The following is a 16,339-nucleotide window of genomic DNA, read 5'->3' on the forward strand; positions in this document are numbered from 1 at the left end:
AAATTTTGTACAGACATTCCTGGTTCCTAGACGATGAATCCTACTGACTTGGTTCCCTGAGTTTTCCTCAAGCGCCAATATGCGCTTAAATTTGTGATTTTGAGTGAAATGTCTCAACAACTATTGAATAGATTGACATGAAATTTGATAAAGACATTCATCTTCCCCTCAGGATGAACGGTAATCACTTTGCTGATCATTTGATTTTTCATCTACTCAAAATGTTTTATTTTCCCCAAAACTTTGGTGTATGATCACATACCTGCAAAATTAGTGACATTCCCATCAGCCTTGGCTGACACCGCTGTGCCTTAGAGACGCAAGCGTGGCTGTAGACTGTTTTGTGATAGGCTGTTCTAGGTATAAAACGTACTCTATTGTGTGAACATTTACATACTTTGACCCATAGTGCTGAAGAGACGGGAGGCGGCAGGGGAAGTGGCCCACATTCCTCAGCAAAAACTGCTGCTACATTGACTCATGACGTGTGTGAGTGTGCACAACCCACATCCCTGGGCATAAAATATGCCAGATATACTAACATCTAGGGTTGCAAATAATGGTTATTTGTGTTCTCAATTAATCTACCAATTATTTTTTTCAATTAATGGTTTAATTTAAAATGTCAGATATAGTAAAATCTTTAAATTTTTCCAGATGTCGAATTTCTTGTTTTTTCTCATCAACAATCAACACCCAAAGATATTCAATTTACAGTGATTTAAAAAAGAGAAAAGCGTAAATCCTCACATTTGAGAAGCTGGAACCACAGAATGTTTGATGAATGACTTCTACAACTAATCAAATACCAAAATAGCTGTAAGTTAATTTTCTGTTGATCAACAAATCAGTTGACTAATGGTTTCAGCACTCCTGACAAAAATACCAATACCCACACCGAGACCGGTTCTTCCTACTGTAGGTCCAACATTTTCAATGCAAAAACATGGCAGTGTTTTGTATTTGTATTTGTATAATAGTGTGCTGTGCGCAGGCTAATATGTTGTGATGATCTGCTTAGCCAAATATGCTGGTAGCGTATGCGTGTTTTTATTAATTGGCCCTGGCTGCGCACTAGAACAGGTGACCTGCTTGGAAAAGGGAAAATAAATGTTAAACAGGGTCGCATGTAACTATCATGACCCATTAACCTTGTTCATTATTTAACTTTTCCACCCGCTCTTGATAGGTCTGATAGGAAACAGAGGAGACTGCAGAACTCCATTAAAATGCATGTCAGATGTTATCTAAAGAAAACTCTATGACCTATATTCTCAGATGTGTTTGTAGTGTTTGAGTATGTGTGTACACATATTGGCTGATTTAAAGCCCTATGTGCAGAGGGGAGCCTGCTATCATAATCAGCATGCCTGCAGCTGCACAGTACACTGAATGAACCCAGCCCTCCTGATGGCCTTGAAATCCAATTTTCCTGTCAATCTATCGGACTCAGCAATGCGCCATACAGTCCCTCTCAAAACTGGATTTCTTGTGTACCATCTACATGCCTCTCTCATTAGCCTGCTTTGAGTGCTCTCCTCCAGATGATACCACAGATTTGGTTAGTGCGACTGATGTACTGCAGGATTATGCTGCTGGTGGCTAATATCGCTTTCATCATCATCATCATCATCATTTCCACCACAAATATACACTAAACTGGCTCTCCGGCTGAAATATCACCACAGGGAAATGCAAAAGGTGCACTTTCATCCCAAACTATGACCTTGGAACACCTATTCACGTGGAAGCCTGGAGGAAAGCAGTAGAGTCATGGTATTCTATAGCTAGAGACATGCAGACACGCCTAACTTCGTTTAAGATAATGAATAGGAATTACTGGACTCCATCAAAAATGTCAATGTTGGGGCTTAGGGAGGATACAATTGATGTTAGTGCGTCCCATTCCTGTTCTCTGTGCATCATAGAATTGTTTATGCTCAGCAGATGAACATGAGGTGTAATATTGTTGTATGATAGCCGGTGTTACACGCTGTCAAGAGGAATGTGCTTGTTCTCTGTTTAATTTTTCTTGGCTTTCTTTCTTTAAATTTGTATAGCGTTTGTAAATGTGTAATGTATGCTTGAATGTTGGAAAACCAATAAAAAAAAGTTAATCACAAAACAAAAGGTGCACTTTCTTTATGTTAAACGGCTCTACTTCCTCTGATAGTGCCACATAACAGAACAGAGTGCCAAGAGGTACCAGCATGCATCTGAATAAGTATTAGTTTTATTATTATTAGTGTTATTAGTATTATTATAACAGGAAATTGAAAAGTAAATCTACTGCTCTGCAGAAGATGACTGGGCTTCATTCATCTGCGAAATGGACACTTCTCTTAATATTTATTCAGCCTAAATTAATCGCTTCAGTAGATACAGTAAACACAGGGTTGTTGACACATCGATGCCTCTGTGCAACATATCTGCAGATGGTGCTCTGGACTAAATGTATTGAATCTACAGAATTGAAAGAAACCAGTAGCAGCATGGGCTGGATCACCCTCAGTCAAGGCAAGATTAGCCTCTGAAACACAGTGGGCAATGTTATTCCTCTTTTCTTCATAAAGACTGTGCTGGGTGGGAGGCGGAAGTAAAAACACATTAGCCATCAAAATTCAACCACGTCAATCTTCATAGTAATAGTAGGAAGCTTGGGGCATACTTCAGAAACATTCGCATTTACACATCAATAGAGAGGGCTGGCTGAGGCGTATTATAATGCAGAATATTCAGTATTCAGAATATACAGTACAATATTCAGTGGGCAAGGCTCTTTGAATCTCAATGACACTGTACTTGGGCAGAATGAAGGCAACAGGCGAGTGCTGTGAACTGTTGGACGCAATTATTCTGTATGAAGATGAGGTCCATGTCTGCATCAAACACAGTTGTGCTGAAGAGCATAACATTATGCAATGACGATCACATAACCGAGGGTCCGAGGAAAGCGTGGGAAGCCAACAAGGTCGCTGCACTTTGAATAACAGTACATAGAAAAGACATTAGCTGTGACCTTGGGCTATCTCTGTATGAAAAGGCAAAGCCACCAGTGAAGCTGCTGCCATAAAAAATGAGCTTCTAATGTTAAACATGGACAGAATGAAGTGAAAACACTGTGGAAAAAGCTGTTGTTTATTTAAGACAAAAAGTGCCTTATCTGAAAAGATGAAAAGAAACATTTTCTTTTTTAAGCAAGGGGGGTTAAACTGCACGTAGGAAACAATATGCCGGCCAGGTTGCAGAACAAGTGTGTTTTTATATTTGGAGAGCACAGGACCACATGCAAACCAACATGCATGAAAAAAATGCCGCCTCCTCATTCATTCAATGATTGTATCAAAAATGTAACAACATATGTGCGTGGTATCATGACAGTAGCAGAAATAAGCAATGAATTGGAGAGGATGATTATAGTATTTAAATCAATATGCAAAACAATTATTAATTCTAAGATGCACTAAATAATTTAACTATTAACCAAACTGAAGCAGGAAGTCTCACCCTAGTCTACCGGCCACCAGGATGCGTGTCACAGGTTATCAAGCACTGGGTCTACTGTCTGACTCTGGTTCATGAATGAATCTGCCGAGCCCAGGAAGCCCCCAAGTGGTTACTTCGACATACGGATAACAGTTTGGTATGTATAGGAAGTGTCATGACAGCGAGGGTGTAGGAACTGGCATCACCCTACATGTATCACCAGCATTTGACTAAAGTTAGGTCTAGTTGAGTATACAAGTTTGTTGTGCTGAACTATCTCAGCATTTCAAAAAGGACAAGACAAAACTATTTTCCCTGCGTGCCCAACAGCTCTTGTGTTTCCTGCTGCAAGAAAATGCTGATCACCAAAGGTTACAAGGTAAACAAGGTTAAGGACCAAGAGAACCTTTCCAGTCATATAGTATAATATATAGTATATAGTATAGCATATTGCGTTACAATATAGGCTACTACATATGACACTTCCTTTTACCCATCTTTAGAGCCTTGATTTGTATACAGAAAACTCAAAAAATATTTAACAGAAAAAAAGAAAAGGGAGAAGACCTTTACCAGAACATCTTTTGGTAATAGAGCAGTACTATTTCTCTTTCAGCACTTCATGGGGGAGAGAGACAGTGGGAGAGAAAGAAAGAGGAGGGAGGGTGTGCAGATCAGCAGTTTAATCCATATTTTACCATCCAAATCGCTAAAGGCCAAGCAGATTCAGACAGTTTCCTTTGGGACGCTGCTGATCAACTAACCAACCTCTTTACTGAACATGCCGATTCAGCTGCTTTCAGGATAATCCTTCATACTGGTAAAAATGGGCTCTGACCAGAGTCCACAAGTCCACAGGAAGGCTGTGGGCATAAACACACGTACACACACAAACACACAAGCAGAAGCTGTCTTCAAGCTGTCAGGTAGAGCTGCACAGAGGCTTTTAGTCTCATTAACATTCTGCATCTGGCTGGCACAGCGTGAGATCTTAAATGCTTTAGAACACATATTTTTGAATGGATTTTACTGTAATAAAAACCAGGTGATTTTCAATATTTTAGTAAATATCTTAACACACATAAATTAGATTATGCTGTAATTGTTATTACAATATTACTGTAATTTTGTCTGTGGCAAAGTGGGAAACTATGACACACAAGAAGTGTACAGACAAAGTAAAATCTTACCTTAAAAGCATTAGCACCCTGCCAAACCAATGGTGCCGTCCTATGGCAACATGGCGTTGCTCGAATCTTGAGGAAAAAGAAATTAAAATGTTATGGTCATTTTATCTACTGTGGTCGTTTTATGATGTCTGAGTGTGGTTATGTGAATTAAATACCTAACAAATCAAGGTACGTCATCATATTTATGTAAAAATCTTGTAATTTCATTATTGCCATAAAGCAGTCCTTCTCATTGATTTGCAACATTGTGCAAACTTGTTGCAAATAGGAAATGTTAAAATAGAAATGTTAAAGCAAGATTTGACTCTTATAAACTGTACACCAGTTGATACATGTCTATTTTCTTACAGTATCCAATGTCATATCACCCAAACCTAGTGGTTCACTTCAACCTATCCCCTCCAGTTCCCCTCCCCTCTACGTGCAGCCAGTAGTCGTCGTTACTGCAGCAACAGTGATCCCTATTTGGCTTCCCACCACGTGTCTGTTGCAACGTACAGGCGGAGATTTGAATCCTCTAGGGTTGTTGCCCTTCACCACTCATGATGGAAAAAATAGAATATGTTAAGTTTAACACGGGTGTTAATGGGGAGTCTGATCACTTTATCTCCAGTTGAGTGTAGTTTTATCCCCCCCTTCTGTAAGGAAAAAAGAAAGAAGCAATGAATGGAAGTGAGATAAATGAAGGTTTGGCCCGAGGTAGAACAGACCGGAACATTAGAGCATGTAGTGTAAAGAAAGAAGAGGGAAAACGAGGTGCAGAAAATGAGAGCAGGGTTAGAAATGGTTATTAGTGAAGGAGAGGAAAAAGGTTGGATGTGGACGGAGAGTGAGCACAGCTGGAGCCCTGTCTGCAGCTTTACTCTTGGTTACACCAGATGATGGGTGGAGAGGTCACGCATTGAGGGAGCTTTTACTCTGCCACAGGCTATCAGCGAGGTTGTGCTTTTAAAAAACGACTGCGCTGACAGGAGGCTGCTGCTGCTTGCTGAGGTCATTTCAAAGTAACCACCTGCATCTTTTGTCTGACTTACTGGAAACCTGCCTTACAGTCACTTAACACACAGAACTGCAAAGCCAGGTTTCCAGGTGACACTAGAATTATGAGGGAAGTACTGCAGCGAGCAGTAATCACATGTCAGGTCAAATTTGAAACACCTTGACTCACATTTTTAGACTGATAAAGATTTTTCGTGGTGATGTACAGTAAAGAGGCAATTTGAAACAATCTAAAACAGTAGTTCCATTAAGAAAACAGAAACAATGCTTTTCTGAAGATACAACCTTTTTTGTTTGTTTTGTTCCTCTTGCTAAAGTGATTTAACACTGGAGGTTACACTGTACCTTAAACCTGCCTTTTTATTTACCACTACGTCACTGATTACGAATTACAATTGCTGATTTTGTACTGCTGTATGCTAATACTACCAAACTAATAAACCTGAATGTATTATGCAGGCTAATACAGGTAATGATATTATGGGATGAAGGCCACATTAAAGGAGGTTTCACCTCTGAGGGAACACACAGATATTAGTTATGAATGCGGTAAGTAAGTAAAGAGATGACGTACAGAGATGATGAGTGAGTTTCAGGTTTCTCAGTATTTTTATGTCCTGTGATCTCAATTTTTAATTTTACTTATTACTTATTTACTGTATCTAATTATCACATGTGCCTGTATGTGACTTCATCACAAGTGAAATGCTGTTTGGTATGTGATGAAGTCACATGTGGCTATATATAAATCTATCACATGTGAGATGGCGTTCAACATGTGATAAACATGTGAGATGTGTTTCACATTTCACATTTTCACTTCATTACAAGTAAAGTCTTGCATTTAAAATCATACTTAAGTAAATGCATTACATCATAATGGATTTTCAGAGTTACATTGCTATATATTGTAGTACTGGATTATTATTACTGATGCATAAATGTGTAAGTAGTATTTTACTGTTCTAGCGGGTAAATATGGAGCTAATTCTACCTACTTAACATACTGTTGGGTAGTTTAATTCATCTCATCTTAGAAGATCATATGATTTGCCTGTAAAACCCTAAAACTATTAACTAAAGCTGTAGGATAAATGTAACGCAGTAAAAAGTACAATATTTGCCTCTGAAATGCAGTGGAGTATAAATGTAAAGTAGCATCAAATATCAAGTAAAGTACAAGTACCTCAAAATTGCACTTAAGTACAGTACGTAAGTAAATGTAACTTAACAATAAACCAAACCAAAACTTAACCAAATAGGCTTGACAGCAATTTCATCATTTAATTATGAAATGTACAATCTGGAGTTGCTGAGAGCATATTGTTTATTATCAGGATCATGGTGAGATACATTCCAAAGTGATTATATCAACCAAATATCAAACTACTGATGCTTATAAATCTCTGGTGACTCTATCTGCATATCAAGTGACCCTGCAAGGCTTATCAACCCCAAGGTTGAGAAACTCACGGTTAGAATCTGTATTTGTTTGTGGAGAAGAAGTCTGATACACTATGTTCTTCACAGCAGTAGCTTTTTAAGCGGCTGCATGTGTTTGTGTGTGTGTGTGTGTGTGTGTGCGCGCGTGTGCGAGAGAGAGAGTTTTACTGTATGTGTGTTTATTTGAAGAGATCTCTCAGCCAACCAGCCCAGCCAGCCTTGTCAGACTGACAGAGCATGGATGCTAAACGCTTGTATTAGCATATTATATAGAGTGACCTTCCTGCTCTCCACTCTGCCTCTTAAAAACTGTTCTTTTTCACTCCAGCCTTCACTTTCCCCCAGTAAAGACACATTAAGTAGCTCTGTATGACCCAAACTTTACTGCACTCAAGACTGTTCAACTGGGACAGATCACTCTCACTCAAATATAAATGTGTCTCCAAGAGTATGCAGCCATATTTTGAGGGTGTGTTTACATACAGCGTAAAAGGGCATAATTAACTGTTTCACCTCCAGCAGCAGCATTTCTGGATGGTCTCCCAGAGGCAGTTTATTGTTGCCACAGCTGCCTGATTCTTAATTACTCCACTGGTGATTAGTGGTTGTCCATAATTGGTATCGGGACTCCAGACTGTCATCCACCCACAATGCCCTTTGTTGATTGTGTTCATTGGTAAAAAGGGGAAGATGGGTGATGGGTCTCTCTCTCTCTCACACACACACACACAGACACACACACACACAGACACAAACACTCAGACATTCAGACACACCGTCAGTCATGCTGCCTTCATGTGGCTGTGCATGCAGCTGTGAGTGATGTTCTAGCAGGACACAAGGGGATATGTTACAGTTTATCCTGGATGCAAGAACAAAGGAGGTTCTCATGTATGAGGTTCGATGCTGATTTGCTGCCTCGAACACACTCCCATCATCATCGGTATTTAGCTTACTTTATTGTTTTTCACTTGAATTCCAAAATATAAATCTCCAAATGAGTTGCCATCAACAACCTTAACATCAGAGACGTCTTTTCCAGTGTATCACTTGGGCCAGATTTTTGAAATTGTCCTTGTTTTTTTCTGCAGGTGTAATCACTGTGCTCTTGAAGCGAGGTGGCATTCCTCTCATCAAGGCTGAGAAGGCTGAGTGCCTTTTGACTGACGTCAACAGCAGCAGGATTTTTACATACATTCGTCTAGAGTATTCTGCTTTGTACTATTTTAAAAATGTCTATGTCCCTGCATGTAAAAGAGCCTAAAAACAACAACAACAACAACAACAAAAAACACATTTCTGAGAAGTCTATAGTCTAAGTATAACTGATTCAAGCCAAGATGAGGTTCGCACCCTCAGAAGACTCAAGTGAATAAAAACTGCTGGAACTGGTGGTACTGGGGGTACACCCTGGACAGATTGCAAGTCTACCACAGGGCTGACAGCGACAACCATTCACACTCATTCAAACCCAGGGCAGACAATTTGACAAAAAAAATCAGATCTCATGGTCTACTAGCTTTTTTAGGAGGTTTCAACCACATTTCACAGTCTTCCTCAGCAGATTGAGTTTGCTTAGTCAAAGAAATAGGAATATTTCTCTGATATTGCTATATATCAAAATATGGCATATTTATGCAAAAATCAAATTGATGTTTAATGCAATGACCTATGTCCCACTACTAAAAACCAATAGTAATTATTTTAATTACATGTCACATGAAATCACTAATTTGGACATATGATCATCCTGATATGATACTACTTGCCTTTTATAGTCATTTGTATACTTTGCAAAAAACAGCTCATAACATATAACTTTAATCCTTTAATGACTGTACTGACTATTCTGTAGATCTAAGTAATTGGAAGTCAGTGGACTAAAAAAAAAACACCTGATGTCAGCCAATAAGTTAATGGAACTTAATTATACTCTGTCCAGCCAAGCTGATCTTGTTCCAAAACAAAACCGGTACATTACGATGCCTGTCGCAAGTGTACACATTAGCATTAGAGGGCCCTGGGGCCTCTTAGTATACCTGCCACGCATTTCTGGTGGCTTAGGCTGACAGATCGACCTGTCTCATTAAATCTAGTGTTATTGACTCCTGTTTAGCTGTGTGTTTGTGTGTGTGTGTGTGGATCTGTAGCTAGCAGGAAGCTGTAAAAGTCAGCATGTCCACTGTTTGACCTTTTATCACATCACCTCACTGATTAAGTCCATGTAGAGCTCAGATAGGGAGCACCAAAGCAACACTCTGTGGAGGAAAATCCATGAGATTCTACAGTGCGGGGTCTCCCACTGAGTTGAACATTAGTCTGTCTGTCACTTTCAGTTGCAAAGTGAAAGAAAAAGGCCCTGAGAGTGAGGTGATTTACAAACCTCAGACATGCATTATGTCTTTCTACTAGGCAAGATTTCAAATCTGGCCTGTAGCTAGGATTTTAGAAATGCAGAGTCCAAATTCCCTAACACAAGATTATGCTCCCATTTATATTTTTTTTATTATTTTTACTGTTTTCCTTTTTTCTCCGTAAGTGATGGTTGAAAGGCTATTTTAAATCCACATTGTGAGGTATATAATTCTATATCATTCTGGTGAGGAAATACTGAACCTAAATTTAACTTGGTAATATGGTTTGTTTGTTTTATTTAACAGTGAAATTTAGAGATATTGAGTCTAAAAAATATGAAAATCAGCTTACCAGGTTTAATTCGTGTGTATTTGTAAAATGTAAACTCCTCAGCAGCAGGTTGCACCAACCGTTCTTAAGCTCAAATTGGTGATAACGTACGTGTTAACTAAGGCGAGATCAACGCATCACTAAATTAAAACTAGTTCTTACGTAAGTAATTAAGTAATGTAACAGTTGACATATTCGAAACTTGATCAAAATGCAGTTTAATGATGATGTAAACTGGGAAGGTTTTCAATTACATTTTCCAAATTTATGCAATACACCAACAACGTTAGACTGAATGACCAAAAAACGCCATGCAGTTAGGTAAGCATAATCAGATAGTTCCCCCTCAACACATATTTCTACATATTTGCACATTTAAATAAAACAAAGTCATACCCACATTTACAAAAGATTGGCAGTTAAGTTCCCTATATTGTTTACCCCCCTAAAACTATTATATATAGGCCTATATTTGGCAGTTAGGTTACAACTTGTGATACTGCACTGACTTTGGGTTCACACATAAAATCTTTACTAACTATTGCAATTCCTTGTTATCAGGCTGCCAGAATAAGTCCCACGTGCTGCGGCACGTGTACTGACAAGAACTAGGAAAAGAGATCATATTTCTCTGCACTGGCTCCCTGTAAAATCCATAATAGAATTTAAAATCCTTCTCCTCACCTACAAAGCTCTTAATGGTCTGGCACCATTGTATCTTGAAGAGCTCATAGTACCTTATTACCCCATTAACACTGTGCTCCCAGAATGCAGGGTTACTTGTGGTTCCTAGAGTCTCCAAAAGTAGAATGAGAGCCAGAGCCTTCAGTTATCAAGCTCCTCTCCTGTGGAATCAGGTCCCAGTTTGGGTTCAGTACACAGACACCATCTCCACATTTAAGAGTAGGCTTAAGACCTTCCTCTTTGATAAAGCTTATAGTCAGGGATGGTTTAGGTGAGTCCTGAACCATCCCTTAGTTATGCTGCTATAGGCCTAGACTGCCGGGAGACTTCCCATGATGCACCTCTTTCCTCTCTCCTCCTCTCCCTCTCCATCTGTATGCATTTTTATCCCATTACTGCATGTTACTAACTCGACATCTTCTCTCTCCCGTAGTTTTGTGCTTTCTTGTCTCTTTCCTCTCTCCTTCTGTCGCTTTCAGCAGGTATTTCTACCTCCAGAGCTGCAGAGTCTGGATCTGTGGTTGTGGGCCACCTGCTGCCCCCGTGTTCCTGCTCGACAACTGCTACTACAGTTGTTGTTATTGGCTCTGTTAATATTAATTTATTAATATTACCATTACATTATTACTATTTTAAAATTCTAGGTGGTATTTGCATTGTGCTCCCTCTGTAAATAATATTATAAAGAGTACAGTCTAGACCTGCTCTATAGGAAAAGTGCAATGCGATAACTTCTGTTATCAACTGGCGCTATATAAATAAAATTAATTGAAAAAAATGTAATTAACAAATAGCTGATGCAACCCAATCCAGGTTGCTGAAATCCCCAAATTCCCAGAAACAATACTGAGGACATGACCTCAATGGCAGCTACGGGCCTGTTACCAATTCTCAAATATCCCTGAAAATAGTATGAAATTGCTTGTCCATGAATCCATCAAATTCCTGCGTAGTGATATGTTCATTTAAAATAACAGATACAAGAAAAGACCATGGCCAAATTCCTCCACACATGATCAAGAAGAAAATGAAAGAGACAGTTACAATTCATGTTTACTAGCAAAACTCATTTCTGCTTAAAAACCTTACATACCAGACATTATGCAAGCCAAGCAGTAACATGTTTGAAGGTGCACTCGTACATGTCCTGTGGGGAATTCTTTTGTGAGAGCACCCATGACAATTCAAATGGTTTTCCAGTGATGTGACGCTCATCTGGGGAAAAATAAGCCTCAGTCAGTTTTCAGTTTCAGTTTTCAGTTTCAGTTTTATTTTTGTGTAGCTAGCCTAAGGTTCATTATACAGTATTTTCCATTCCTGGAAAACAAAGAAACTGCTGCTAGTGCAAATAACACAATTTTACCGAATTCATAAACATTATCTGATTGCAGTCTGGAAGTCAGCCAGCACTCCCATCAGCCCTAGAGGCATTTCCAGGCATGGCTTGGATGCACCTGCCTGCTGTAGCCCAGTCATCCCCAAAATGCTGTACTAAAGGGAGTATCTGAGAGACTCCAGGGACTCCCCAAGGGAAATAAGGAATAACTACAATGCCTTACTATCTCATTTACTAAATGGCATCACATTGAGAGAACAGAAGAATAAATACACAGTCATGTTTCTGTTGCTGCAAGGTTTTACATTCTCCATATCGACCGACAGGAATCTCCTCAGCTGAGTTTTGATTTTAAAAAAATCTACAGACACCTCAGTTCATACTGAGGACAGTGTTCAGGCTGTCGAGACAATTCCCAAAGGTGAGGAGAGTTCAACCTGGCAGCTGTTTTCCCTCCTTTGATTCAGATAATGACATTAAGTTATTTTGTGTGGGAGTCCGACCGTCATTTTTGGTGAGCGTTTAACTACAGAAACCAAACAATTAAGACTAGTTCTCATTAGTATTACTCAACTGTTTCATTAGTCGAAAGAAATAATCAAAAGATATTTAATCAAGAGTAATGGATAATCAAATATTAATTTAAGTCATTTATACAGATAAAAGTACAAAATATTTGCTAGTCAGAGTTTCTAAAATGAGACAATTTGCTGCCTTTTACCCTTTTAATATCATAGTAAATTTGAGGTTGACAAAATAATCCCACCACAAGTTCAATTTAGTAGCTGTCCTGGAGCTTTCAATCATCACACAAACTTCCTCAGTAGATAAAGTGGAACTGTAAATGTTCAAATTTCCATTTTTTTAAAGGACTTTTTGTCCATGTTAGATTAAAAATTGAGATTGAAGGTTCATTCTTGAGCTTCAAAACAGTGGTTGACAAAATTTCACAGCAAGGTCCATAATAGTGGCAATATAAATATATCATCTTCTATAACCAATATATATAGATAGATAGATAGATAGATAGATAGATAGATAGATAGATAGATAGATAGATAGATAGATAGATGAGGTTATTGGAATGTTTTTTCAGACAAAAGAAGACATTTGAAGACATCACATTAAATGATTAACCAATAAAGAAATTATAAATAAATTACTCTATTTGACAACACAATATCCCAGGTTATTTTCCATTATTCAAACATCATCAGCAAAAACATAAAGCAAAACTATGACAGATTGCAGAGTGATGGAAATATATCGTCAAACTCTGTGTGGAAATGTGAAAGGAAAGTGATGCCTGGGCTGCTGTACATGCAGCCTTTGTACAAAGAATGCTTTGGTAATAGGGGGAAAACATTAAGCACGTGAAGGTCAGTGTCCCAGTTGAGGACCACAAAAACACAAAAAAATCCCTACAGGAATACTTCGGGTGAATTGCAACATTAACTAGTGAAGTAACAATACTAGCTACATCAACCCGGCATCCTTATCTGTCTTTTGATTTTATAACAAAATAAAATTTGTGTCATTCGTTCATGTGTTGGCTACTTACTCAGAGTTGCTTTCAGGTCGCTTTCACCTCAGTCCCATCAGAGAGAAGAAGTCCCGTTTCTGTCTGGATTCAGATCCAGATAGCAGGTTGAACACTCGCTGCTCCTCAGATTGAAGGATCTGACGTGAGTTCAAAACCGGGATCAGTGCAGACCGGATGGTAACGGCACTGACATAAAATCACACACACGGTTGGTCATTCATTTATTCTCCGTCCTTCCCTCGCGCTGGTTTGAGGGATTTTACCGGAGGATCCCGGATCCACGACCTCTTTCCTTTGCGGTTTTCTCCTTGAGAACTGTGCGCCCTTCACGTGTTGCTCGTAAAATCAACTCTCCCAGTTGTAAATTTAGATCAACGGAATATGTCTTCTTTCTTCACCTTATAAGGTGTGTTAATGGTGTGATTTAAACAGTAAAAAATGTAGACAACTTTTTTTGGCAAAGCAGTAGATCAACAAAACAAGAAATGCACATTGCTCAGAAAACAAGAGATGAAATGTCAAATAAGTCCTATGACAAATTTTAAATGGATAAATTGATGATTGGGGTTATGTGTGGCCCTGACAATGCCAATCTATCCTTTAGGTGGCTGTTTTATTTTTAAAATCAAACGGTTCAGAGCTACTTTGGGCTGCCAGTGTAGGCCCATAAAGAGGGCAAATCACCTAATTGATGTTATAAAATAAAAAATGCATAGCAAAAACATTTTTTTTTGGAGAATGCCAAACATATACACACGTGCAGATTTTAAATTTCCAATCATCCAAAACTTAACATCAAATTTTGAGTTTTGCTGCAGCATGTACCGTTGTGTTGCTTCTTACGATTATCCACAGTGCAAGCACAGTAAGGCACATAGCTCAGGGCCCCAGATCATCAAGGTGCTCATAAGGTGCAGTTTTATATGTAAATACATTTGCATCATAGTCTAATTCCATTCAGAATATGTGCTCGTAAAGGCAACATTTAAAATGACATTTGGGAAATAGGCTCAGAAAAAATAGTGTGTATCATGTTAAATGTGTGTTATGATGAGCAGTTATGTGATTTGGACACTGCTGATGTCTTGTGGTGACAGGTTAAGGTTTTGTGGGGGTGACCGTTGGGATGCATAATATATTTTTGGCCCAACCACGCTTTGTTGGATTGCTCATAGGATGTTCATTTTGTGATTGTTCTGATTTCCGACAGCAAGTGAAGGCAGCACTAACGATAGAACAAACGCTCTCACTCTAGTCCTGATTGGCTCAGATGAAAAAAGCTGGCTGTGGCCACACTCAGCCCATATGTCCCCCTCCTCGGCCCCCTCAAGACTCAAAAGGCGGAGTGCCCAGATCATGGTGGAGTTCTCTCTCCATCATTCAGTATGAGTCAGGTCTGAGTCTGATGTGTCTGTGCACTGCTCCTCTACTCTAGAAACCCCTGTGCATTGTAATTTATAGATATAGAATATAATAGATAGAGTACTTTATTAATACCAATGAGAAATTGCAGTGTTGCAACCACATACTTCATTAAATCAAACGACGCAAGTAGGAAACAAAATACAACAAAAAGCCAAAAACAGATGATGAAATAAAAAAGCTGTGAATAGAGACTGAAAGTAAAACCATAATGTTAAACACTAACATGCATTGGCAAAACTCTGGATTAGTACATCATCACATACCTACTAAGAATATGTTACACTAATGTAATACATTCCAATAAAACAGTGCTTTAATTAATTAAGAGGAGCTGCTTCAACTTTATTAGTCTCAAGGCTAACATTGCATTAGACTGCATTACACTGTAAGATGTTTCTACTATATGTTTGCTCTTCCATATATCTAAATGCAGTGGACAAAATATTAGAAACACCTTTTGATAGACTCAAGTTCAATAAAGCATCACCACAAAGTACAGGCTCAAAATTTTAAACGTACACTTACTGCAGGTAAAGCTGTGAATGTGAGACTTGACTTACATGAGACACGAAAAGAAAGACATTGAGGTCTCAAGTTCTTATCTGGTAAATCCCAGAACAATTAGAATAAAGAAGAGTGTCACTGTCGTCATTCAGCTTTCAGTCACCTGAAGACTGAAGAAACGATTCTGCAAACTGAAAACATGCAAATGGAAAGCAAATCTGTCTGTAATGTTACAATTTGACTGAACAGTTGTCGATTAAACTTAATGCGTTAAGTTAATTAACTCATTTACAGTTTATGCATGACACAATAATAAGAACTTTTTTAATTAATTCTGTAACATTGTAGGCCTGTATCAGTAGTATGGTTATAAGCTTGCACACTTAACAAGTGAAACTTTAACTGTATGTAGCCTAGCGAGCAGCTTCGTCTACTTTGGCTGAATATACTGAGTAGACCTACTCCCCGCAGACTCGGGCTGGCATCTCTTTCACCACTGCTACTATCTTATAACCGGGGAACTCTCTATTGTGGCTCAACCACAGTATTGTTAATTTGCGGATAGTTCCTTGGAAACAGTAAACCTTACCTCCCACGGTCCAAGGGCAACCACAGTAACTGATATCACCAGAGGACAGCCACTGTTTACCTCCATCCATGGAAACGGGCCCCTGCTGGATTCTTTTCACAAGGGATACATATACAGTGAAACAGGATTCCTGTCCTTTTACGATCTATCTTGGTCATTTTTCAACACAGCACTGGCATCTTTTAAATAGGATTCTAATCGCAATAAAATGGAAAAACAAGCAATTAAAGTCCTGAAGATTGCCTGAAATAACCCAATCGTGTTTTATTAATCTTTGCTGTCCACTTCTAAGACTATTCCTACATCTTTATACTATGAATTTTCTTGCAGCTGGTGAACTTCATTCTGATTCTTACCCTATAAGCTAGAGGTCAAAGGTTACAGAGCTGGCTAATGTAGAGCCCCACTGTCTGTTCAATACCACTCTTTCCTCTCTGTTGTTCATTCCTATTTTC

The 16,339-nt window shown here is 38.8% G+C and overlaps 1 protein-coding gene across 7 annotated transcripts in view; it reads right to left on the minus strand.

Annotated features, from left to right (window-relative positions):
* The window catches only part of si:dkey-91i10.2 (uncharacterized protein LOC555224 homolog), a 60,077-nt gene extending 46,373 nt beyond the window's left edge, over positions 1-13,704 (minus strand). For 2 of the 7 annotated variants that reach the window (XM_044215737.1, XM_044215735.1), the window contains exons 1-3: positions 13,385-13,704; positions 11,581-11,702; positions 4,677-4,742 (exon numbers count right to left, since the gene is read on the minus strand). The gene's annotated coding sequence lies outside the window, so the exon portion shown is untranslated. Of the gene's footprint in view, positions 1-4,254; positions 4,350-4,676; positions 4,743-11,580; positions 11,703-13,384 lie in introns of all 7 variants that reach the window. The other 5 variants (XM_044215736.1, XM_044215734.1, XM_044215738.1 and 2 more) reach the window with 4 other exon arrangements.
* Positions 13,705-16,339: the final 2,635 nt, after the last annotated feature.

Source organism: Siniperca chuatsi, linkage group LG12, assembly GCF_020085105.1.
Source record: "Siniperca chuatsi isolate FFG_IHB_CAS linkage group LG12, ASM2008510v1, whole genome shotgun sequence".
NCBI lineage: Eukaryota > Metazoa > Chordata > Actinopteri > Centrarchiformes > Sinipercidae > Siniperca > Siniperca chuatsi.